This window comes from Dipodomys merriami, unplaced genomic scaffold (genome assembly GCF_024711535.1).
Source record: "Dipodomys merriami isolate MVZ:Mamm:240054 unplaced genomic scaffold, mDipMer1.0.p SCAF_24, whole genome shotgun sequence".
Lineage (NCBI taxonomy): Eukaryota > Metazoa > Chordata > Mammalia > Rodentia > Heteromyidae > Dipodomys > Dipodomys merriami.
Window position 1 is genome coordinate 616,787 of NW_027203826.1, and position 27,712 is coordinate 644,498.

At 40.5% G+C, this 27,712-nt stretch overlaps 1 pseudogene; it reads left to right on the top strand.

Annotated features, from left to right (window-relative positions):
* The first annotated feature begins 3,229 nt into the window (after window positions 1-3,229).
* On the top strand, window positions 3,230-4,108 carry LOC138835480 (Golgi to ER traffic protein 4 homolog pseudogene; annotated as a pseudogene).
* The last annotated feature ends 23,604 nt before the right edge of the window (window positions 4,109-27,712 follow it).

Here is a 27,712-nt window from a genome sequence, read left to right on the forward strand (position 1 = left end):
TACCATTATTATAGTTTGTTTACTAAAATTATCATAAAAATAAAAAAGAAGCCACAAAAAGAAACTGGTAAATCAATTACCCATAAAATCAGGATTTCAAGCATATCATTGTCTTCTAAAATCCCTTAAAAGTGTAACAGTCTTATAAGGGAAAATGGGCAGCAGATTCTGCTTGTGTGGGTATAGAAAGCAAGTTTTTAAGGCAACTAAGCCTCTTAGACCAAAGACTGGCATTCTCACAGCCTAGGGATAGATAATATTACCAGAATCTTCTACATATGATGCTCAATGACAATTATTTTTGTATTGATCTTTTGCTCACTAATCTTATGAAAAAGAAAAGTAAATATAAATTCAGTGGTAGAGCACTTGCCTTCAGCTGAAGAGCTGAGGGCAGTACCAGGCCCAGAGTTCAAGCCCCATTACACAGAGAGACAGACAGACAGACAGACAGACAGACAGACAGACAGACAGACAGACAGAGAACAATCTCTTAGATCTCCCAGCTTCTCACAAGTCTCCCAAATGAGCACTCAACAAACTCACTCACCTGCGGAGGTTCTCAAGCTCCTCACTTGTCGACCCTAGTGACAAAAAGGTATAAGGTATATTGTATTATTCCAGAAAGAGCAGGAGGTAGAAAGAGACAATGTATGTACCACCTAATTATTAGAATCTCTTTCTTGCTATATTTCTGTGTGTATGTATGTTTGTAGATTAAACTAATTTCTTTACACTTGTTAGACAAGCACTAGACAGCTAGCCCTGTTTTTAGCAGTTACGTTTGAATGAATCTCAGGTTTTTCCTGGGTTGTGTTAGAACACAGTCCTGTTATTTATGCCTTTCATACATACCTGGAAGCGCAAGTACTTACTACTATACCTATGAATTGATTCAGGATGGAATCTTGATTATTTTTTCCCTATGCAATCTTGAACTCTATTTTTAAATAAGTGTTTTAGAGGGGTAAGCCACTACACCAAGTGTAATTTTTTAAATTTTATATATTTCACTTTTCTTCCTTTTTATTGATAGTACAGATTTGGGCCTAAATGCAGTTCATCCTGCTTATAGGAACTGTGTTTATGGAAAAATTTGGTTTTAAAAATTATTCTGGAGGTGTTTTTGTTTCTGTTTTATGCCAAAAGATTTATTCCTGGCTGGTGGAAATCTCACATGGTTGTTGAGTAGGCTGTGAAACATTGATGGGGTGTAATGTATTACCTTGTTTTGTCTTTTTGTTTAGATTTTCATTTTAGATGTGTTTTTCCTCAAAATAATTATTTTTACTAAAGCAGGAATACCCTTTTATTTTTGAGACATATTGAAGTCCAGGTTGACCTTGAACACATGATCATCCAGCTCAATTTCTTGAGTGGTAGGATTACAAATGTGTAGCATCCCCCTAGCAAGGATGCCATGTAATTAGTATTTTTTATCTACACATTTCTACTCAACTCCCTTTAGTTTCAAACCATTTTTGTGCCGAGTTGTACAAAGTATTGTTCTATGTTAGAAGATATCTGCAGAAAGCATATGGTAGTGAAATACATAGTAAGCTAATTATCAACATTCTAGGGCAGGCCAAGAAGATTGTTAGGAAGTACACAGGCCAAGAGTAGTGTAAAATGTTAAATTGGGCTTTGAGTATAATGATACAGGAAAGATACTTATACAAGCACAGTCATGTAAGAGTTGTGGAAGTGGAGCAAGTGTTTTCCAGGGAGATTAATTGTGTGGACTTCTGGAAAGATGGACCTTGGAGGCGCAGAGCAGCAGAGTTCTGGATGGAGGGAGCCTGAGTGCTGAACCAGAGCCTTTATACTTGAACCACAGTTCCACTTCCTGTTTGTGGTGCTTACTTTGAGTTTAGAGTCTTAGGGATTTTCCTGCTTATGCTGACTTGGAGCCTCACAACTCAGGTTCCTGAGTAAGAAGATTACAAGCTTGAGCCACAGATGGCTAACCATAATCCTCTTCTGGTTCTTAGCAAGGCACTTCTCTTTTTGCTGCAAACACTGGCAGTGGCTACTTCATGAGCCTGGTTGGGATAGGACTGTCTTCAGCAATTTCTGTTGGGGCCTTAGAATGAAATGTAAGTTAAACCTTCCCCAGCAACTAATCTCCATCTTCATCATTAAGTAAAACTTATAAACTAAGAAATTTGCTTTCAAACTCAAAAGTCTGTTAAAGACATATTGTCTTGTTATTGTACAAAATAATGGATTCCATGATGACATTTTCATATTTTCATATTTTGATAATATTCACCTTCATCACCCTCTACTGCCTGTCTCCTCACATTGGTCCCTCCTGTTTTGACATTTTCTCCCTCCCTCTCTCTCCCTCTCTCCCTTTTCCTCTTCCTCTCTCTTTTTCTCTCTCTCCCTGCCTCTCTGCTAGTATTTGCTTTTTCACTCTCTGCTAGCACTCCTCCACTTAAGCCAGCCCTACAGTTCTGGCATTCTGCTGGTTAATTCGAATTAAGATTTTCATGAATTTTTCTGTCAAACCACAATCAGCAATTAAATTTATTCATGTAGATAATATATGAATTTAATGTTGATTGGTTATTAACTGAAGTATTTAAATTATCTTTTTGATAAAAACATAATAAACCATTCTTTATGAATCTCATCTTTTTCTGAAGTTCTACAAAAATAGTAGAGTTGTTCTACAGAGTCCCAACCTAATAGGAAGCCCTGCTCTAAATCAGAAGTATAGACTGCTGAATTCTCAACCAATTCTTTCTCTTGTACTCAACGTTTTTAGTTCTACTTATTCATTTTTTTATTTTTAAATTATCTTTAAGTAGTTGTACAAAAGAGTTGCCATATAGCAAAGCACTTTATGAACACAACGCATCTGTATCAGTGTAGTCCTTTCAACATTCAGGCCCCCCTTTGACCCACCATTTTCCTTACTTTTCATAGTTTTGTGGTATATGTAATGGACTTAAAAATTAATTTATTTTATAGTTATTTTCAAGGTGGTGTGCAGAGGGATTTCAGTTACGTGAGTTAGATGATTACATTTCTGTGTATAGTGTCTTCTGTTCCCCCACTCTTTCCCAAAGAGCTTGACTATGTTCTGCCCCTTTCTCCCTTCATTTGTCTGCCCTTGTCCCATCCCTCCCCTTTGATGTATCTAATTCCTGGTATTGACATTCCTGAGCTTTGACCTAGTCTTTTTAGCGATTATCCTATTTGGGCAACATCGTTGGCTGCGATGGTGGAGCAGGAGGGCTCCCACAATGGAGCCCACAATCCTGTGGAAGGTAAGCTGCATGCCAGTGTAGAGAAGGGCAGCCACTAGGAGGCACCAGATGTAGCAGACCCTCTTCTTTAGGCACATGTTCCAGAGCAAGCATGCCGAGGCCCAGGAGCTCACATACTCGGGAGCACTGCTGTTCTTGCAAAAAAGCACGAGCAGACTTGTCCATGTTGGAGTCTCTGGAGAAAGCAGAATTGGATGTAATGTCTGGCTAGGGTGTTCAGTTTGACGGACCCCAATTCTGCAGAGCCCTGAAGTGGTCTAACAGGGGTTTCTGGGAATGGGGCCACCCCTGGCTCCATCCTCTGCAGGCCCTATCCCTGTGGAAAGGGCAGAAATACTTTGAATCTTGATTCCACTTGTTCTTCTAAGATGGTGAGGGTTTCACCAACATGCTGGTGAAGGACTCCACGGCCCATGGCTTCCGCAGCAAGTGGACATGTTCATGACCCAGGCAGTGCTGCAGTTTCTGTATTGGAAAGACAAAAGCAGGGCATTAGTAGTCTTCACCATGTAAGCACAGAAGCACCATCCATCGAGGACGGCCTACCTTTTTGTCTAGCCTCTGTTCCACTTCATCGGTTTTCTACTGCTGGCCGTGGATGACGGCAAGCTGACCATGCTCACAGTGTTGTGTGAGCAGTGCCAACCCTCCCTGTGCAGGGACCCGATATATAACAAGTACCTAGACAGGACCGAACAGGACAGTTCTCCTTCAAGGTGCTGCTCATGCTGACATCTTCCTGTGGAGGCTTGCTCAGCAGCCTCCTCTGCTCCTTGGAGCAGGAGGGGGAGGAGAGGCAGGAAGGTAGCAGCCCCATGGAGCAGCACTGAGCTGCCCTCCTGCATGGAGATGCCCATGGGCAGCACCTCCAGGGCGATTTCACTGCCAGGCATAGACTCAGGCCCTGTGTCTGCTGTGTTGTGTGGGCACCACCTTGTGGTGCACGTGTGGTGGCTGAGCTAGGCCTAGCTTGCCTGCTGCCATGTGACTGGACCCAGAGTGAGGGTTGGGCTCCTGCAGTCCCTTGTCCCTTCAGATCTCCCACAATAAAGCACAACACCCCACTGCCATCCTGTCTCTGGTTCCTTGGGGAGGCTGTGGGGTGACACAGCAGCTTGGCGCCGGGGATTGGACAAGGTGTACCCTGTTTGCTCGAGCCTTCCTGCTGTCCAGTGCAGCTTAGTGTAAGATTGGAGCTGTGGCCACCGGGGTAGGCAAGCTGGGGACCCTGGCTCCCACACTTAGTGGGATTTTTAGTATCTTGTCGCCCATGGGCTATTCACAACCATGGTTCGTTCCCATCTCTGCGGTGCACTTGGGCCGCTGGGCCTTGGGCTCCCTAGGGTAGTGGCAGCTGCCAGAAATGTGCAGGCCCTGCGATGCGATGCACACAGGCCTTGGAGGCCATCCTGGCAATGCCCCGCCCCACTCTGTACCTCACTCCACTTTTCAAGCTACTGGGGATGCCATCCTTCTTGTTGCAGTATTTATTCTTATTGGGTGGTGGATTTCTTTGGCCTAATATATTAGGACTTTAACAAATAACTGGGAATGAGCAAATCTGTCCTCTGTCACTGATAGTATCCCATGGTGCTAGAACTATAAAGTGAAACACTATTTTTTCACAACTAAAATGAGAGTGCGGCTGAGTCCAGTGGTCCTGCATACTTTGCTGTAAAAGCAACTCACCAAGGCTGTCAGATGATGACTGAATAAATCCTTTGTACCAGGGGAAAAGATTATACAATTGTACTTCTCCATGTAGACTATTATATTTTAATCAATTAGTTTGTCAGCATCTGTATATACTATACAGTGTGTATACTTATAGATTTATAGGTACATTCTAGCTACGACAAATGAGGGAAGGAGCTATGCAACCTTTGTTTCTCTGTGTCTGGCTTACTACATACACTTAGATAGTAGAGTAACAATAGGCAATCACCCAAGCTCTCTTTGTCCAAACAGATATTTAGGACCCTAGCACACACTTCACCTCAAGAGAGTAACATCAAGCAAACTAAACAGAAACAGATACTTCTTTTTAAAGAAAGCAGTTCCAATTTTTTTTCTTGAGCATTTTATTTTTTTTATTGTGAAAATACTCTAGAGAGGTTACAATTACATGGGCAAGATAATGAGTACATTTCTTATCAAGCATTGTAGCCTCCTCCTTTGTTTCCCCTTCCCATCCATTCCCATCCTCCGCCCGCCCACCCACCCAATCCTCTCCTCCCCCCTCCCCACCAAAGTTGTAAAGTTCTTTTTCGACATAACGACTTGTACTTCTCATTGTTGCAATGGGTCCACCTGTATCCCTATTTAAATGACTTGTTTTCCCCTTCCCCTCCACAAATTTAACCCGTGCTTTCACTGTATCAGATCCAAGTTTTTTAAATTTTAATTTCAGTTGTGTGAAATTGTGGTATAGCTTCTTCCTTTCTTCCTCTTGTCTGGTATGGTCTCTGGCTTGTCTTTTTATGTTTTTCTTTAGGTGTCTTAAATACTTTTATTGTTATTTTTATGGTGTTATACAGAGGTGTTACCTTTTTCTAAGTCAGGTAATGAGTACATATCATTGTTTGGACACAAAAATCACAGATCATAAACAAAAATTGACATATTGGACTTCAGTTGAGTTTTTGGTTTTACTCTTTAAAAGATGATGAGAATGCAATCAATCTAGAGACTAGGAGAAAATATTTGTAAAACATTACAATTAAACATTTTTATACAGAAAAATATTTTTAAATCAATTTATGATTTCCAAATACAAAGAGGGTTTAGATGAAATTTTCACTAAAGGAAATAAATAGCAAATTATCATACCAAATCATAAAGATATGCTAATCAAGATGAAATTCCAGTATACACAACTTTTTATATTGTTTCAGGAGCCAAGCAGTTGGGTTTACTACAAGAGTAGGAACAGGAGAGGCTCAGGAGAAATAAAGTTCATTATATCCACAACTCCCAGAGACAGTTGGGTTCAAAAGATCACATCTCACACATGAAAATGACATCAGGATGGTAAAGAGGCAGATGATAGGAATGAGGAGAAGGTGTGGGCCATTGCTTTCCATGGGGTTTCTGCAGAAGAGGCAGAATAAGCAGTTTACAATCAACTAGGTTTGTTTGAATGATTTCAGCATGGTTTAGACTCTAGCAACAAGATCTAGTTGCTCAATATGTGGTCCTAAAATAATGCAGAGCAGTCTCCAAGATAGATCAGAAAAAGAAGTCAAGCTTTTGACTGATTAATGTGCATAGCCAAAGTATGCACCAACGTAGGCTCTTTATTATATTTGAGAATGGGCTAGAGTTGAGAAACACCATCTCTCCTCACAGAACAAATTTTTATTTATCTCAAAAATCTCAAGACCTACAAAAAATCAAGATAGTATTTACAATAACTAGTGGGATTTGGTAGACCACACCTGAAATCTTAGCTCCTCAGGATATTGCCTGGATTGAGGCTAGCCCAGGAAAAATGACTATAAAATCCATCTAAACACACAAAGCTGTGTGTGATGGTACATGCCTGTAGCAGGATATTATGTTCTTGTTTCCAGCTGCAGTAAGAAACAAAACATAGAAGGATTTGTTTCAGTCTCTGTGTAATAAAAATGTGTCTATTTTAAAAGTAAACAGATCAAAAATGGCTGGAAGATGGATGCCAGTGCTTCTCACCTGTAATCCAAGAAATTTCCTGAGATAGGGTTTTGTTCTTGACTGGTTTTCACCCAGACCCCTCTATGGAGATTTGTTTATCATGGAAAAAATAGGAGAGGAGCTGGGAAGGTGGCTCAGTGGTAGAGTGCTTGCCTTGCATGCATGAGGCCCTGGGTTCAATTCCTCAGCACCACATAAGCAGAAAAAGCTGAAACTGGTGCTGTGGCTCAAGTGGTAGAGTGCTAGCCTTGAGCTCAATAGCTAAGGGACAGCAGCCAGTCCCAGAGTTCAGGCCCTATGACCGGGAATAAAAAAAAAAGAAATAGGAGAGATGTTTTTCTAATAATTGAACAACATTTTAATAAATTTTGATGAATGAGCAACGTTTCTGATACTGCCTGGAATGTGCCTCTGAATTGGTGTCACGCTTTGAGTACAGTGACTGAGTTTCATAACCTGTGTAGTTTCTGAACCCTAATGAAAGCCTTGGGACATGAGTGGCACTTTGAACATTTAGTGAATACACATTTAGATGCAGCTCTGCCCATTGTATCCGCTACATTGGGGAGCAGAATAATAAAGGAAGAGGCTATTCAGCTACATGATGTACAGATGTTTTTAGATCAATATCAGTTAATCCAGGGGTCAATAAATGAAATGCATAGGCATGGAACAGCCCCTGAGCTAGGAATGACTTAATCTGTTGCCCCCTGGCCTTTTCTCTATGGCAGGACAGCAAGAACAACCGACTCTCTCTGAGTCCATTTCCCAGGCTGTGGCATAGGAGAAGCAGAAGTTAAGTTGTATTGACTGGGTTAACTCAAGTCCTAAAAGTAATGCCCTTGGCTGGGACCCAAACCTCACACAGTATATGCAGGTGATGGGATGCTAAGAAAAAAAATCACTCTTATTGCTTCTGAAATCCATTTCTCTCTGGGATTGTCTTTAACTCCGTTAGAAAGGAAGTGTAGTCTGATGATCTTGTACTCATTTCAGCTGGAGATGTGCTATGGTGCTGTGTTCTTGAAAATTGTTTGTAGCATTGATATTTACCAGCTGCCCAAATACTGCTGCAAGAAAAGCGAATGAAAATGTTTTCAACTGGTTACAGCCCAATTCCGTGCATTAGGGCCCAGTTCTGGGATTTGGTCTATATGAAGGTTAAGCTGCTCCATTGCATCATAAACATCATCTTACCATTTGTCAGACACCAGTGCTGGACTCTCACAGATATTGGCACTGATATTCACAAACAATGGACACCTTTTCATTGCCTTTTACACTAACAAAGCAATCTATAGACCTAATGTAACCCCAAGTGAGTAAAGCACAGTATAACACTTTTCCTGATGCATTCAGGAATAGATGGGTCTTCTGAAAGATGACCTTTCTGCTCAGAAATCCTTTATTCTCTCCCTGACTTCAACCTGGGTAACTCCTAGTCACTGTTCACTCACCAACAGGTATCCCACCTCTGGGTGACAGAACCCAGTTATTCTCTTGTGTCGGTCTCACCTCTTCTTCCAATACTTGCATGTGTGCTTCTGTCCCCGTTCTTCCCATGCTTTATTAGAATCCTGTGTGTTGTTTCTCAAGCTCTGATTGGTGCTGCTGAGTTCAGGAATTTACTCTTTCGAATATCCAGTCTATTATCACAAATATTCAAGCCACTATCTCATAAACTTTGCTCAAAAATACCTGATTAACAATGCTAAAACAGTGAGTGGATGTGACTGGTGAGTGAAATTATTTTGTCATGAGCGACACTGAAGTGAGAAGACATGCTCAGGTTGTAGGGTGACTGATATGTTGGAGACATTTTACTAGGAGACAGCAATGGATGGAGAGTTGAATGAATGACCATATATTTTGGTGTATCCTTTCTGTGTGTGTGTGTGTGTGTGTGTGTGTGTGTGTGTGTGTGTGTGTGTGTGTGTGTGTGTGTATTAAAAATGTTGTACAGAGGGGTTATAGTTACCCTATATAGTTATATAGGGTAATGAGTACATTTCATAGCAAGCATTGTTACCTCCTCCTTTGTTTTCCCCCTACCATCACTTCCCTCCCCACATCCCCAACTCTTCCCGCCCCCCACCCTGACATTGTAACGTTTGTTTTCAACATAATATCCTGTATATTTCATTGTGACAATGGTTCAGCCTGTATCCACATTTAAACATTCCACAATATCCTCTCCCAAATTACAAAAATATTTTAACTGGTGTATCCTTTCTTTCCCCCCACAGTAACTATTTTTGTCTACTCAAGCACATGCAATTAAGTACACCATTTTCTAGTCTTGAAACCAGCAAGATTAGAAGGAAAATTATGCAGCCCTATGCATAAGTATGCCCCAGCAGTAGGAGATTGTATTAAGGGACAAGAAGCAGGTGGCTGCCGTTTCCTGCCTCTTCATTTGAATAAACAAGAATAAGTTATCAGCATGAGTGCTGCCCAATTAATTTCCACCAAGTAGCCATAAAGGAAGTTAAATAATACACAAACCCTTCCAAAGGATCCTGTGCTCCCCATCTAACCATCATTTCTGGTCTTCTTTTCAAACTCCTAAGCAGGGGGCAGGGTCTTTGCATTGACCTCTAAGAAATGTCACAGGGAAATCCGAGTCTCTGGCCCAGAATGTCACAGGCCACTTCTGCCCAGGGCAAAGGTGTAAAGGGGCCTTCCGGACAGCAGACACCCACAACAGTTCCAGAGCCAGGTTTGTGTTTTCAGTGTTGGGCTGGACCACAGTGTCCTATACCTGGATTCCCCAAGGTTAGCAGGAACTCTAGGTGGAGACATTTTGGGAATAGCCTCTATGTAGGACACATAGGTTCACAGTTGCCTGGCCCTGGGCCCAGCAGGCCACTACGCCATCAAAGAGCTGCCAGTCTTACACCTTTCGTCACTTCCCCGTCAGGAAGAGACTTGAATGGAAACTACCTAGAATTTTCACTCAACCCTCCATTATTAAACCATTACACACATACCATTACCTTTAACTTTGCTGCCAAAGTGGTCCATTAAAACCCCTCTTAAAGCTGTCCTTCTATATTCCTGGGAGAGACTGTGTGAAGATTTTGATAGTTCACATTGGCTTCTAATGTTAATTCATCCAGAGGATTCTGGAATAAATCCCATGGGCTAAACGCAGCAGTGATTAGGGATCCCTGGGATATGGTCCATGGCTCCCTGGTCTTGTAACAGTCACTGCCCTTCTCTGCAAATCAATTCTATGTTGCATATTCTTGTATTTCACATAAATCCAGGTTACATAAATCTTATCATACATAACCTACACAAAAGTGTAGGTTTCAGTATCCTTAATACATTATTTCAATCAGTCCAGCCCTCAACAATGAAATGGGCACATTTTCCACATCTATCTGTCTGTCTGTCTGTCTGTCTGTCTGTCTGTCTGTCTGCCTGCCTGCCTATCCTGCCTGCCTGGCTGGCTGCCTATCCTGCCTGCCTGCCTATCTATCTATCTATCTATCTATCTATCTATCTATCTATCTATCTATCTATCTACCTACCTACCTACCTATCTATCTATCATCTATCTATACAGATGGCGAAAAAGAACAGTATTATGGACAATGGTTCATATAATTATTTATAGTGATAGTTTTACAGATATTTTAACAGATAATTTAAACTTTGCAAGATGTAGGTAGCACATGTGTCCACCTTTTCACTTATAGCTCCATAAAAATTTAAATTGCTGGTCACTACTGGCTCATGCTTGTAATTATGGTTGAGATCTGAGGATGGAAGTTATAAGCCAACCTGGGCAGGAAAGTCTGTGAGACTCATCTCAAATTAAGCACCAAAAAGCCATATGTGGAGCTGTAATTTAAGTGGAATGCTATTATTGAGCAAAAACACTTAGGAACAGTGTTAACAGCCTGACGTCTGGCCCAAAGACTGGCATATAAAAAAGTAAGTTAGAATGAAAAGAGAAAAATAGGAAAATATTTTGACTAGAACAATATCGTGTTTTTAATCTACCTTAAGGGAAATATTTAATTATTCAAACCCTCCCTATTGTTGCTCATAACTCCTATGGCATCTAGAGTGTAGCAGAATTGCTCTGCTCTGGGGTCTGTGTTGCAGCACAAGCCTTACTGGGATCCCATAGATTTGGGTGCAGGCTGCAGGGGTCAGGGGAGCACTGTGCACTCACTACACAGAGGATGGTGGCTGAGTCATTGTGCTTGGAGTCTCTGATGTGCAGGGAAAGATAAAGGCTGCCTTCATTGAGATGTGCTGTGAATCTTCCCTTGTGTTTATCAACATCAGTGTATGTAGACACCAGCAGCTCAGGGCCCTTCCAGAACATTATCTTACCACCCGAAGTACTGAGAAGCAGTGTTCTTGTAAGTGCAGTTGAGAGAGTCAGTGGTTCCCTCCGGAACACTGAGGGACTCAGGATGCTTTTCCACCTCTTTCTGTTGACTGCTCACACCTGCACAGAAAGACAAAGGTCACACAGTCAGTCGTTGCATAGTGGACACTTCACCTTACAGAAAGTAATTTATCTTTCTGTGGGCCTCCCCTCTTATTGAGTGATGAGAACCTTCATGTTTTTCCTCATAGACCTGAGACAGACAACAACTCCCAACACTGAACTTTATGTTCCCATAGAGATACTAACTCATGCCAGGTACTGGCAACTCATGCCTATAATTCTAGCAACTCAGGAAACTGAGATCTGAGGATTATAGTTCGAAGCCAGCCCAGGCAGGAAAGCTCTTTAGACTCTTATCTGTAATTAATCACACAGAAGGGAGAAGTGGGCTGTGGCTTAAATGTTAGAGTGCTAGCTTTGAGCAAAAAGAGCTCAGGGATAGCACTCAGGCCCAGAGTTCAAGCCTCAGGACTGGCAAAAAAAAAAAAAAGAGAGAAAGAGGGGGGAGAAAAAGAGAGAGAGAGAAAGAGAGAGAGACAGAGAAAGAGTGGAAGGAAGAGAGAGAGAAAGAGTGGAAGGAAGGAAGGTAGGTAGGAAGGAAGGTAGGAAGGAAAGAAGAAGGAAGGAAGGAAGGAGAAAAAGAAGAAAAGAAAAAAAGGAAAAGACTAACAGCTCATGTGAAGCCACCAGGTCACTATAAAGACACTAAAGGATCTCATTATTCTTTTCCCCTGGCTCATGGATGACTCAGATAACAAAGCCTTGCTCATGGATGACTCAGATAACAAAGTTCTTGCACTGCCAAACCATGGCTGAGAATCCAAAGAAAGGCATGATACAGGGACAGCCCCCTCCACACCTCCATCCACCATGGACAGCCCACCCACCACCCTACAGGGGACTCCACTCCATCTGTGTGCATTCGCATCACTTCAGCATCTTCTAGAAGACAGGAGGAGGGCTGGGACTCAACTCCGCTGCACGCCTGCGGGTTTCCAGGATAGGAGGCCACGAAACAAGCCTCCCACAGCAACCCAACCCTTCCTCTGCCTCCAAGTAACGCGGCAGGACAGCTGCCCGCTTCAAGGAAACGTATGTGGCTCAAGGTTCAAGAGATAAATTAAGGTTTTTGGTTCCCAAATGAAATCTTCAATATCACCAAGAATCTATGCTTCTCATCATGCAACCTCCCACTCTGGCTGACTTTGCTACCCACCCAAATCCATCACCCGACACACACATCGGCAAACAGAAAGAGTGAGCCCCAGCCACCTCACCTGGAAGGCCTGCGCTCACACCACACATCACAACCCAGCTTGAGGGGGACCTGGCGCCCCACTGCACAGGTCTGAAGCGCCTGCATCCACATCCCGCTGTGGAGCATTACTCCACTGAGGTGAACCCACACGGGGTGGTCTGGAAGAAGAAGGCCTTTCCTGAAGGAAGGGGTACGATAACGACGAGTGCTGCATCTTACCCTGCCCTCCCCAATGAACATGGCACACTCACCAAAGGTGAGAAGCAAAGCTGGTTAGACAACCATGGAGCTTACAGAATGCCCAGTACTTTCCCAGGGTGCTCATGAGAACAGAAGGAATTCTCCATGAGCTGCTGGGGTGACAGGGGGCTCTTGAAAGGTTGAGGACGGGCCCAGGCAGGGGACCTGACACACGACGCGAGGAGGGCAAGCCCCTCACCTCTCGTCCTTCGGTATCTAGGCTATTATTTGGTTCCACTCAAGACTGGCAACTTCACAGACACGTCACAACTCTAATGTGTGTTTCAGGTGAGCAGCAGACTTAACCCATAAGCAGTCAGAGGACTTGCTCCAAGTCAAAGCAATGCAAGGCCTTAATGTGGAACACAGAAAAAGCATGAAGCCAAAGAATGCCTTTCCCCCAGCCCTTTTCCCAAGTGGTGGACCCAGGTTCGGTGGAATTTAACTTGGAGTTGCTGCCACCAACTGGAAATTTACATTAGACATCACAGCCTCACACAGATGAGCCCAAAGCAACTGGGTCCCCGCAGCCACAGCCCAACCTTCCTCCCCCCCCTCCCCGCCCTGCTGCTCCCCAGGATGGGGTGCGGGGTTAAGGTCACTTAAATCTTCCTCCTTTACAGCACTATCAGAAGGCAGCTGGCCAGCATTCAGCAGGAGTCCCAGCAGGCAATGGGAGAGCTGGTTTCGGGGTGCCCACGGCTGTCCCCACGGCTGTCCCTTTCTTGTGCAGAGGGGCGATCCACGCGAAGTCCAGGGTAAGCACAGCGAATGTGAGGTAGTCAACCTGACAGCGAGGCTCGGTGTGTTTCCATAACCACAGGCTGCGGGGTCGGGTTCCTGGAAGTTGCAGAGCAGGTTGTGAAAGACCTTGGCTGAAATGTGGTTCATCTACAGACCAATGAGAATTCCTCTAAGTCCAAAGTACACCCAAGAGCAGCTGTGACACCCTCAACTCCCATGGTGCCCCAGGCCAGGTGGCTGAATATGAGCGGGTCCTGGGCGGGCTGTGTGGGCCCCAGTGGTTTGGGGGGGGGCGGGTGGCTGGCCAGGCGGTGGTGAATGCAGGGGGCGGGAGACTGTTCCGAGTGGGGTGTCACTCGGGTGGCTGCTACTCGGCTGGTCCACGGCGCACTGGCTGTGTCGCTCCCGTGGAAGGGCCTATGGTTGCCTTTTTTTTTTTTTAACACCTCATCCCTACCTCTGTTTCTTACTACTCACTCCAAAGCTCCTCACCATTTCTTTTCAGTCCTCAGGGAAAAAGAAGTGCTATGGGCAATAAACATTTCTTCTTCATGAGGGTATTTTGCAAATAGCTTCCTTGAATTAAGAAAAAGAAAGAAAGAAAGAAAGAAAAGGAAAAACAAAATGCCACCCATTAGAAGAATGCCGGGAGGGACGGGAAGAGTGGATAAAATCTTCATCCAACCACTGTAAGGCTTTGACTGGACAGGAAGCGGGTTGGTTACTACTGAACTGAGGCCACCGCAGTCTTCTCAGCCGTGTTCACTGCAAACCTAGGTTAGGGCCACCGCGAAGACAACTGGAAAGACACTCCACTCCTTGCAGCCATGAGTAGATCATGTCTATGTGTAAGTAAAGGTAACAACTTTCTCCTCCAAGTAACATCCTCATCCTCTTCATGCGATGATTTCTCCTGGCTTTCGGGTGGGGCGGTGGGAGTGGGTGGGGCTGGGTCGGGTGAAGAGAGGAGGGTGGGAGCCCTCACGCGGGTGCGGGCAGCAGTGGAGCTAGTCGGGTCCAGCTGCGGGTCCCAGTTCAAGCCAGCTGTGCGGTGCTCTCAACCAGGCCGAAGGCTGGGGTCACTTTAAAAGCCACTCAAAAAAAAATTCCATCGTATCTCATTTACGTTTCCTTCCCCTTTAATTTACTCTCAAAACTTCACGTCCCTAAATAAGATGTAGATGTACCGCATGTGGTCATTTAGCTCCAGGTAGCACTCATTTTAAGTACCTGTTCTGGCTTTCTAGGTGCTTGGCAGTGGATTGCAGGGACCAGAACTGCGTGTAGCTGTGTATCTCTGGGGGTCCTTGCAGCGTTTTCCTTGTAGTGGTTAGCCAGCCCCGGGAGGCCCCCAGTTCGGGGGGCTCTGGAACTACAACTGGAGCAGGAGGTGCTTGCACCAGAGCTGTTTTATTCCAGGGACCTGAAGACTTCTGCGGCCCTCTGCCGCCACGGCCCCCTTCTTCCCAGTCTTTTGTAAGGTTTCTTCCATTGCCCTGAGAAGACACTGCCATCTTGTGGCTTCTCACATATATTCAAAGAAATTTTCAAATTACAAATTATTCTCAGATGGACTTTTAAATTAAAAATCAGTCAACTATTTAAATTACTTTCCTCCAAATCAATGTTTGTTCTTTTTCTGTGCATACATTTCCTATTAGATGTCAGCTCTTTTCTGAGTTGGAAGAGTGATTTCCAAAAGCCAGTTTCCTGCACTGAAAATCACTCTTAACTCTTCTACTGTAGAAATCTGGATGAGGTTTATGAGATCAAGGAGCATTTCACATTGCAGATCTTTTCTTCATGTCAGCCAAGGCACCCCAACACAAGTTCCTGTTTTCTTTTTTTTAATTCCTGGAATTGGATCTTTTCAAAATAGATTGTCATAATTTGGCATAGCTAACAATTTCTTCTCAGAGTTGGAGCAGCATTTATTTTAAATTTTATTTTACACAGTCTAACAACTGTACAAAATAATGGTTTGTGATATTTTAATACATGCATACAATGTATTTTGGTATTAGTATTGTTTTAATCCTTAACCATCCTCTTTCCCTGACCCTTTTCTTCCTAGTAGCTCCCTTCTACTTCCATGTATTTTTCTCTAGAATCCATGTGACATGTGTCTTTCTGAGTTTGGATCATCTTATTAAACACACTGATTTCTAGTTCTTGTACATTCTTCTGAAAATGGCTTCATCTCATTTTTCTTTATGCTTTAATATTATGCAAATACTATATTTTCCTTATATCATTTGTCCACTGTAAAACCCAAAGGTTGATTGCACAACTTGGTCATTATGAATTGTGTAATAATGAATATGAGTCTTCAAATCCATCTTTTATCTTACTTTCATTTTCTTGGGCATATACCTAGAACAGCACAGTTTAATTAAGCAGGCAAAATACTATGAATACATTAATGTGAAAGCAGACTAAACAGCCACATCAGCACTGGCAATATGATGCAAATTATCTGGCATCAAAGCTGTCCTGCAGTGCTCACATGCTGATGATGTGAAAGGAGACAGAACTCTTCCCAGTGCCTGCAGTTTAAGAATAGCCAATAATCACTGAAGAAATCTAGTCATCTTTCTTTGTGACAATCAGTCTTGTCTTCAACCAAGGTCAGATACATCTTGTGAACATCAAAATACCAAAATGCCAGCTCCCAATCCAAGACAATTACAATTATCTCAAGTTAAACAGCAAATCAAATGGTAGTTTAGTCCACTGAATTGCATATACTGTCTTAGATTTAAAAACACGATTGAAGGAGACCTTTATATAGGTGGAAATCTGTAATACAGAGCTTTTCCTATTCTGTTCATCTCTTTGTTGTACACATTTGTCTTTTGAATTGTGTCGGAAAAAGAATAAAAAGCCAGGCGCCGGTGGCTTACACCTATAATCCTAGCTACTCAGGAGGCTGAGATCTGAGGATCGTGGTTCAAAGCCAGCCCAGGCAGGAGAGACCGTGAGACTTCTATCTCCAATAAACCACCAGAAAACCAGAAGTGGCGCTGTAGCTCAAGTGGTAGAGCACTAGCCTTGGCTGAAGAGCTGAGGCACAGTGCTCAGGCCCAGAGTTCAAGACCCAAGACCAACTGAAAAAAAAGAATAAAAGAAATAAAATACCAAATACCTAATCATCTATGTGACCATTACTCATTGTTCTTTACGTTCTAAAGTTCCAAACATGTGCCAAGTGCTATTTCCTTTCAGCCCAGATGACTTTCTACTTCATTTCATGTAGATAAGAGTTGCTAACTGCAACCAGTGATAACATGATGGAATATCATAGCCAATGAAATAAGAAAGGAAACAGAGGAGAGAAAAGCCAAGTTTCAGAGGGTCCAGCCTTCTGAGTACTGAGGAGGTAGCATTCCAACCTCTTAACTCTTTCACAGCTCAGTTCCAGAGCTCCCTACAAATAAGGTCTATACATCATAAGCTCTCTATGCCTTGAATATCTTGAGATATTTCAGTTTTATTTTTCTTTTTGAAATTTTGTAAGATATAGAGGCACTCATTGAAATGTTTTGTTTTCGTTTGTTTTGGTTGTTATTTTCAGCCCTTTTCATTCCAATGCTTTATGATTTTCCATGATGTCTGATGAAAATTGACAGTCCCTTGCATACTACTTCTGTCATAGTTTTCATCATTTTAAGTTTCTTCTTGTCTTCAACTGATGGATTACACTGTTTAATGTAGACTTCGTAGTCATTATCCTCATGGCACATAGTGAGCCTCAAGGATATATACATTCAGTCTTGCATTGAATAGGGGAAGTTTTGGTCATTGATTCATTTATTCATTCTTTACTCTGCCCTCTCCTTCCTCTTCAAGGATTGCTATTATCCCTATGTCTCCACATTTGATACTCTCCCAAATGTCTCAGTTTTTACTTCTATTTCTTTCCTCTTTAAGCTGTCTAATGTCAATTTACCTATCACCAGGTTTGAGGATTTATTCCCTTGAATGTTTAAAATATGCTGCTGAATCACTCATGTGAAATTCTTTTTTAAAAAATTAAGTTTTTTATTATGAGAGAATACTGTACAGAAGAGTGGTTGCAGTTACATGAGCAAGGTAATGAGTACATTTCTTATCAAGCATTGTTGTCTCCTCTGTTTTTCCCCTACCATCCCTTCCCTCCGATCTCCACAACTACACTACCCCTCCAACCCCCAACCTCCACCTAAATTGTAAAGTTTGTTTTTTGACATAGTGTCTTGTACATCTCATTGTTGCAATGGTTTAACCTGTATCCCTGTTTAAACAATTTGTTTTTTCCATTCTCCTCCCAAAGTTAATTCTTTTGAGAAATTTCCCCTTCATAATGATCTTACTGTCTTAATAAAGTTCTGGGTTATGTCTTTATATTACTCTTTCAAAGAAACTTCTCACAAATCAAAGTGCCCAAGCCCTGTGCTTTAACTACAAGCCCCTTCTATTTCTATCGGCAGCAGAAATCTATAGTGGGATTATATATGGCCATTTTTAGTCTATCAATAGATAGGGTTAAAATTCTATAAATGTCAGGCACCAGTAGATTACTATCCTAGTTTCTCAAGAGATTGAGATCTGAAGATTGGAATTCAAATCCACCTTAGGTAGAAAAGTTGGTGAAAACTTTATCTCCAGTTAACCACCAAAAATGCAGACGTGGAAGTTAGGTGCCTGTGACTCATGCCTGAAATCCTAGCTACTCAGGAATATGAGATCTGAGGATCTTAAATTCAAAGCCAGCATGGGCAGAAAAGTCCCTGTGAGACTCTTATCTCCAATAAATTATTCAAAAAATTCAGAAGTGGTGCTGTGGCTCAAGTGGTAGAGCATTGGCCTTGAGCATAAAGAGGCTCACTGACAGCGCCCAGGCCTGAGTTCAAACTCTAAGACTGGAATAAAAAGTCAGAAGTGGAGCTGTGATTCAAGTAGTAGAGTGCTAGCCCTATGGAAAACAAAAAACAAAAACAAAACACTCAGGGAAAGTGGCAGGCCCTGAGTTTTACCCCAAAACTGTTCTACCCTACACAAACATAAACACATACACAAAGTACTATTTAGTTTTCTTGTCAGGAATCATTTACTTTTCTGTTTTTGTGGTGCTTTCTCAATTGCTATAACCCATTACATGTTGTTTGGGTGGAGTAGATTAGTTACAGTCTTAATTTGTTTTGATTTATTAAGCTTAACTTTTGATGGGACTTTAGCTGGAGAAGGAGAGTTTGTGGTTTTGAACTAATTGATGCTTTCATGTTACTTGCTTCTGCAAGGTCTGGCTGAACTATGTGAAGATGGAAAAATTTAAAGAAATCAGTAGCCTATCATTTCAAAGAATGAAATAGTAGAAAAAGGAATTTAATTCGAGGAAAGTTCTGATTCATCACATAAAGTAGTTGATATGATATAACACACCGTTTGGAGACACTGGTTATAAAGGAAAAATCCCACCATAAATGCAGAAACCTTCACTCTTTATTCCAAGGCCAGGCCTGGATCTGGAATGTGGCTCAGGTATAGCCATGTGGTTCAGGCTTCAGGTGTTTGGGAAATATTGACCTGCAAAGTGCAGAAGGAAGGTACATCAACAGGATGGGAGGCTAGAATGTTCAGAACTCTAAGAACTGTCACCTTTCCAGTTTTATCAATAAGTTTTTGTCTTCTGGCTTCTTCTGAACAAATGGAATTAAGACCAAAGAGATATCCTTCCACAGGATATTGCCAGAACCAAAGGCAGTTAAGAATTTGGTAATTGCAGTAGAGAATGACAGGTGCTTTGTCCTGTGTCCTCATAAATATAGGATTCTAGTGCACACAGGCAGTTACACACCCTGCTTAAATGGAAACCAAACAGAGGAGATACATTAATGCTACTTTTGATACATTGTTCTATTATGGTGACCACAAATGAGCACAACAGTTCCTAGCTCCCTGTGGTAATTACAGAACTACAGAGGAAATTATGATACTCTGTCCTCTTTATTGACCTCTCAAAGCCACCTTCTCTGAACACAGTTATTACAAGAAAAGCATAAATGAAACTTCCAAAAGCTTTCCCATCTTTCTGTTCATCTGACTCAATAGCCAGACTCTGGTCTCAGTTTCACTACTGCACAGGTAGGTATGAGGATGTGAATCCTATGCAGAAGAACACCATAAATTAAGTTACTAACTACCTACAAAATGGTCAGGGATCAATGTCTTCTTCCTCCACAGTTCAGCTCCAGGCAAGGTGACCAAATGAGGAATCTAGGCCATAGAGTGATGTATTTCAATGTCTCTTGATCCTGAAAGATTCTTTTTTTTTTCCCTTGCTTATTTTTTTTAATTTAATTTTATTTTATTTTGAGAACATACTGTACAGAGGGGCTACAATTACATGGGCAGGATAATGCATACATTTCTTACCAAGCATTGCAGCCTCCTCCTTTGTTTACCTTCACCTCCCTTCCCAGCCTCCCCCCTCCCCCCACCCAATTATACCCCCCTCCCCCCCCACACCGACATTGTAAAGCTGGTTTTGACATGACATTTTGTACTTCTCATTGTTGCAACAGGTCCACCTGAATCCTTAAACGACTTGTTTGTCCCCATCTCCTCCACATGTTATACTGACATCAGATATAGTGAAAGCGGGGGTTACACTGTGGGGGAGGGACATACAAAGCAACAAAGAAATAATCTTATAAATGCGTTAGAAACACATGCATGAAAGAAACGAAAACATTAAAATATATATTTAAGGGTTCATTTTCCTAACATCACATTATCTGACCTTTTCCGCTTGACTCATACCTATACTAGATATTGCAAATAAGGGAAACCATGGGACCTATGCTTCTTTGGGCCTGGCTTACTTCACTTAATATAATTTTTTCCAAACCGTGAAAGATTCTTTTTATGGAGAGTCCTAGCCAACAATTTTCCTGGTGATAAACCTCCACAGATTCAGACAAAGGAGCTCATGAGTCCAGAGACAAACTGTTAATTATTTCTTGGACAAAATTAAGTGAGATGCTCAGGCCTAGTTACTGTTTGGGTTCACACCATCCTTCAAATAACATTGCCAGAACCTACACTGAACTACACTAGAAGGAAATTCTAGAAGGATAATTGGCTGCACACTTGTGTTTATATCTAAGGAGAATGGAAGTAGGTCCAAAATTGTGGAGTGTAAGAGGGTTTCAGCTTACAACATGAAAGAATTCTAGACAGGTATCATTGCACAGCACTATGAATACACTATTCATTTTTACTTTTAGACAATAACCTAAAAGTATTGGTGGGGTTAACTTTTATGTTATACATCATTTACCACAACTTGAATTAGTTTTGAAATCTGTAGAAATGCTCTTCACTTTAATATTTATGATCACATCTATATCTTCTGGGTGCAAAAATAAAAGAATTTCACAATACAGAATCAATTACCAGACAAAAACAGACATTCTAATTTCAAAGCTTATAAACAAGACTGAACATTTTTGTTTTGCTACTATTTTTATTTTAGATTTAAGTTTAGGATAGTTTCATAAAGTTTAACAACATATCTAGTAAGAATATATTGCAAATTTCTGTATTTGTAGGTTAGAAATTCTTAGCAATTTACAAAGCTTTTTTGCTCTTGAAATACTAGTAAAGGTATGTAAAAGAAATTCAACTGAACATGCATAACCAGGTAAACATGTAGAAATAAATTTGGTGAAATTATATTAAATACAATGCTGATAAACTTCAAACTATAATTGAAGAACATAAATATTCTTTATAAAAAGAAATATTAACACAACATCAAAGGTTTGTTTCATATTCACTATATAATTATACATTTTAGAGGGATACTGAATGTGGAAGTAGATCAGAGAAATTAAATATATTCTTATTTATTAATTAATTTATTTATTAAGCTAGCACTGAAATTTGAACTCAAGCTGTTGAGTTTTGTCTTCTGCAACTTGAATAATGTCTCCAGGATAGCACTAGGGCTTGAAATTAGGGGCTTCTCTTGCTAGGCATGCCCTCTACCACTTAAGACATTTTTTAGTAAGTTTTTTTTAGTGTGAAAATACCATACAGAGGGGTTTAGTAAGTTTTTTTTAGTGTGAAAATACCATACAGAGGGGTTACAATTACAGGAGCAAGGTAATGAGTACATTTGTTACCAAACATTGTTGCCTCCTCCTTTGTTCTTCCCCTACCCTGCCCTCTCATCTCCAGGACTACAATCCCCCCCCATCTCCCCACCCCCCTACTTCCTGCCAGTTGTAAAGTTTGTTTTTCAACATAGCATCTTGTACATCTCATTGTTGCTATGGGTCCACCTGTGTCTCTATTTAAACAATTTGTTTTTTCTCTTCCTCTCCCCAAATTATACCAACATCAAATACAGTGAAAACAGGGGTTATACCATGGGGGAGGGACATACAATGGAACAAAAAAAAATCACATTATAAATATGTTAGAAACAATAGCAAGAAAGAATAAACCATTTGTGTCCTTATCTTGGGGTTCATTTCACCTAACATCATCTTATCTGACCTTTTCTACTTGTTTCAGACATATACTAGTTATTACAAATAAGGGAAACCATAGGACCTATGTTTCTTTGGGCCTGGCTTACTTCAAGTCTTTCTATTTCCTAACAAATGGGGCAATGTCATTCCTTCTGATGGAGGCACAAAATTCCATTGTGTATATATACCACATTTTCTTCAGCCATTCATCTACTGAGGGGTATCTGGGTTGGCTCCATATCCTAGCCATGGTTAATAATGCTGCAGTAAACATGGTTGTGCTGGTAACATTATTTATGGTCTTGTTTGTGATCATTTGGGTAAATGCCCAAAAGTGGTTTTGCTGGGTCATAGGGGAGCTCTATGTAGTGTCTTTTGAGGAACCTCTATACTGCTTTCCAAAGTGGTTGAACAACTGTATACTCCCACCAACAATGCAGTAAGGTTACCTTCTGTCCACATCCTTTCCAGCATCTGGTGTTATTAGTATTCTTGAGTATAGCCATTCTAACTGGGGTGACGTGGTATCTCAATGTTGTTTTGATCTGCATTTCTTTTATGGCTAGAGAGATTAAGCATTTCTTCATGTGTCTATTGGCCATTCTTATTTCCTCTTCAGCAAAGTTTCTCTTTAAGTCTTTAGCCCACTTATTTATTGGGCAGTTGTTTCTTTGAGGATTTGTTGTTGGGGGATTTAATTTTTTGAGTTCCAAGTATATTTTAGATATGAGACCCTTGTCCATTGTATGGCTAGTGAAGATCTTCTCCCAATATGTGGGCTTTCTATTGATCTTGCTAGCTATGTCCTTTGCCATGCAGAAGCTCTGCAACTTCATGCAATCCCATTTGTAAGACATTTTCTTAAATTGTCTTTTTTTCTAAATCTAGATTCCACAAATTAGAAAAGAATACAGCATTTGTCTTTCTGAGACTGGTTTATTACACTTAATATAGTATCTCATTTCTTCCATTTTCCTACAAATAATTTAGTTTCATTTTTTTATTTTTAATCAATGCTCCATTGCATGCATATATATATATATATATATACATACATATACATAAATACACATGTATATGCATATACACACCTGGAAGTGAGAAAGTTGTGGGATCCCCACCTTAGGGGCAGGTGGGGAGATGAGGATGATATAGCAAGTCTTTTTTTCCCCCCTTCTTTTTTTTTTTTTTTGTCGGTCGTGGGCTTGAACTCTGGGCCTGAGCGCTGTCCCTCAGCTCTTCAGCTCAAGGCAAGCGCTATACCACTTGAGCTACAGCGCCACTTCCTTTTCCCCCCTTCTTAAATGGCCTCAGCTGAGCTTTGGCTTCCAAGCAGCATGTAATCATCACAATTGTGTAATAAAATACATCTAAACAAGCTAAAAGCCAAGGAAAGATGATTACCTACGTGGAAGTCTTTATTCCAGATACAGAGGTAGTGTCCACTAGGGTTTGGAATGTGGAAGATATCTAGAAATTCAGAGAGTAAAGACTAGGATACAGGTGTCCAGTCATTCATTTTATAGATGAAAAAATGAAGAACCTCAATAATTTCAATATATTTGACTAGTCACAAACACTGTCATTAAATAATAAGTGATTTAAAAAATCTTGATGTAGCTGTTACAGCGTTTCATTGTGCATAATGTCTCTGTTCCTAAAATATAGATTTGCATTGCCAAGTATGATTTTGCTACCCACTCCATAAGCACATAATCAATACTGCTTGTAATATTTTAATGAAATAGTTAATTTTAGAACAAAAGTCCTGACAGTACAATTAGGCAAGCTTCCATTCTTTAAGGAAAATAGAATTGTTAGCCCAGAATTATTATCCAAAATAAACTATTTTGTTGAAATGGACCCAGTCTGTGGTAGTGCATTATTAGACCGATACACACAGTCATAGTGAAATCTCACTCAAACCCAAGAAGGATATGTAGTAGGTGATGTCACATGAAAATAATGGTCAGTTAAGTTCCACAAAAAATTACAAGGTAGTGTTGGAGGCATAATTCAATTGGTAGAGTGCCAACCAATGAGCAAAGCATCAGTACTGAGTTCAAGTCCCAGTCTTGCAACAACAACAACAAAATTTCCTCTACACCATGTGTAGAGGAAGAGTGCGGGTGTGGTTTATGGAGCACAGTTCTTGGCTACTAGAGATTAGGTTAAAAATTCCTATGTCTCATAACAATTTTCTTGTATAGCCACATTGTTTTCCATTTGTTCTTCTTTTTTGCAAATGCATTTTTCTCATATTTGATACATAATTATAACCACAATGATCCTCTACAATTACTTAGAAAGATACTTTTGGAGAATGTTCATGAGGGCTGATTGAAGTTCCCGTGATACTACACCCTGTTCTATTTCCTGTTGGTGTTGGTGAAATGACATAATCTAATGTACCTGCCCATGTTAGTTGCTCAGTGAACACAAACCCAGAATCCTTCACCTTTCCAGGAGCTGCAGGAGGAGGGGCAGTGAGGCTATCCAGAAGGCAGATAGGTGGAGGGAGAGAGGATAAAGCAAGTGACTGTTTTGCTTTAGTTTTCTACTGGGCTTGTCTAGTAATTTGAATATTAAGATATTAATTAGAATAGAAAAATTGATTCTGTGCTGATTCCCTGAGGTGATATCATTATGGAAACAGGGAAGTGAGCAAAGGGGGAAAGAGGCGAGGGGACAAAGTGAAGTTTATGTTATTTATAGCAATGCTTCAAGAGAAAGTGTGTTGAAAATGCAAATTATGAATCAGTACTTCGGGTGGGGCTTGAGGTTTTGAATATCTGTAGAGGAAGAGAGTGGAAGCCAGGGAATGATTCAAAAACATTAATCAACTCTTATACTTTGGGAGAATGCATCTTCATTCAGCCAGCCACTGTTGAGCCACTATGGAAACCTCGGCTGTGCTAATCCTTGAGGATTCAGCAGTGAAACCACAAAGTTAATAGAATTTCATAACTAACTTGTTTATGTTGTGGGAAGTTTGGAAGGGGATCAATAGGGAAATTTATAGTACCTATAGAATTAGCCATATCTCAGTTTTGATCCTTTGGTGGTTGAATTTTACCTTCCAGAAATACTGTAGTTCTTACATAAAGGACGATGTTGTTCAAGACTTAGTTTACAGCTTCCTTTTTCTTTACTTTTCTTTTTTCTTTCTTCTTCTTTACTTTTCTTTCTTTTCTTTCTTTTTTCTTCTTTTCTTTCTTCTTCTTCTTTTTTTTTTTGTCAGTCGTGGGGCTTGAACTCTGTGCTTGGGCATTGTTCCTGCACTCTTCAGCTCAAGGCGATCGGTCTACCACTTAAGCCACAGAGCCACTTCCATTTTCTACTGGTTTATTGGAGATAAGAGTCTCACAGACTTTTCTGCCAGTGCTGACTTTGAACTGTGATCCTCAGATCTCAGCCTGCTGAGTAGCTAGGTTACAGGCAGGAGCCACCAGTGTCTGGCTCTACAATATCTTATGTGACTTGTTACAGTCAAAATGCATGAAGAGTAGTATAAAATTAACTTCATGTTATGTGCAGAGGTGTTTTTGAAACAAAAATACTTATTTTTGTTTCATGTTCTTTACATATTTCCCAATATTCTGAAATTTCAAACTTCTTAGATCAGAAACACCTCAGGTGCAAGCATTTCTTGTACCACCATATTCTATCTCTATTCCTTAATTTTGTTTTTTTAAGCTGAGGATTTGCTCAGTGGTAGGGTGCTTATCCAGCATGAGTGAGGGTCTATGCTCAATTCTTACCACTGAATAAATAAAAACGACCCTTGAAAGTATTATTCAGCTTTATGACTGTATTTTATTATATTCTCCAACCATGGATATTCCTGTCACCTATTAGCCAATGAGTCAAGTCTTGGAACACTGCTTAATCACAGTTCTGTTTGTTTAGTTCAAATAGTTATTAATTAAATTCCCTTTACACATAAATATATGACTATCAAGTTTCTGTAACTGTAGTTGTCACTAAAATAGTAAGGCAACAGGGATGAAATTATGAGTAGAAAATCAAGCTTGTCTTTCTGAGTCCCAGCTGACCTAGAGGTGGCAGCTTGTCAGGCATTAAATATCATATGGTATTGATTGCTAGGTTTCATGTCTTTGAAGAGGTAGCAGATTAATACTTAGTTCTGTGTATTAAGTTTCCAGCTCTTATAACAGAATCTTCTAAGAAACATCAACTCATGAAATCTTCCCTCTTTACCTGTTTCTTACTGAAATAAATAAGCATATGTGCAGATCCCTGTAACTTCCTTAGAAAATGGAAGTTTGAAAATGTTGAAACAATTTATGATTCCAATTGCCAAAATTGACCTTAATATAAACTTCCTATGCTTAGAAGTAAAAGACTAAAGAAATAAAAAATGAACAAATAAATTTGCTTTTGAATAGATGTCTATTTCTTTTACAGCTAATACATTGCCTTCAATTCAAAATTTAGAGAGAACAAAATATATTTCTATTTTTATTCTTCCCTTGCCATTAAATTTCCCTCTCTTAAGTGGGAATCAGTATGTACATTGGTTTGGCACTATCTCACCATAACTTTGGAAAAAATTGGAAGTTATAAGCATAAGCAATTATTTTCTGGATAGGAATCTAGAAGGGGAAATAAAAGTAAGAAGTGAAAAATGTTACTGCATTAAAGTACAAAGCATTTGTACATCAAAGTAAACAATGAAGAAACAGCCTATAGAATGAAAGAAAATCCTTGTCAACTATTCACTAGATAAACCATGCCCATTTAGCATATACAAAGAACTCAAGAAAAAGCTCCAAAATGACAAATTACCTAATTATTAAATGAGCAAATGAATTTAACTGGTAGTTCTCAGAAGAAATGGTCGTGGTAATATTAATCATAGCGCTAAGGAATAACACATCAAACAACACTGAGATTCTCACCCCAGTCATGGAAATACCCATGGGGATGCAGGGCAAAATAACCCTCATACACCATTGATGGGAATATAAGCCAGTGAGACGACTACAGAAATTTATATGCAAGTTCCTCAAACAACTAAAATGAGACCTCATTTATTACCCTGGCACATATGTCTAAATGTAAATCAAGTTTCAAGGCAGACACTTCTACATCTATGCTTGTCTTTGCTCTGTTCATAATACAAATTAGGCTAAGTGCCCAACAGCTCATGAATGGAGCTAGACAATGTGATATATACTTCATGCAGTGTTATTTAGCCATAAAGAAGAACAAAAGTTTGCTATTTGAAGGAAAATGCACAGACTTGGGAAATCATCACAGTGAATGTGATAATACAAGCTCCAAAAGAAAATTTCACATTTTGAATCAAGTAGAATGTAAACCTAAAATGAATATGATAATTATGTTGGTTATTTTGTTGCTGCTGCTGCTGATGATATATGTGTGTAAAAAGGAGACTGGTAGTGATAAGCAGGATTGGAGAGATGGAAGGAGAATATACTGAGAAATGAAGAAGATTGAAATACATCACACATATCCACATGAAGATAGCCTAATGAAACTCACAAAACAATGATAGAGTGGTATGAGAAGAAGTTCCTCAAAGGACAATTCATGAAATGTACCT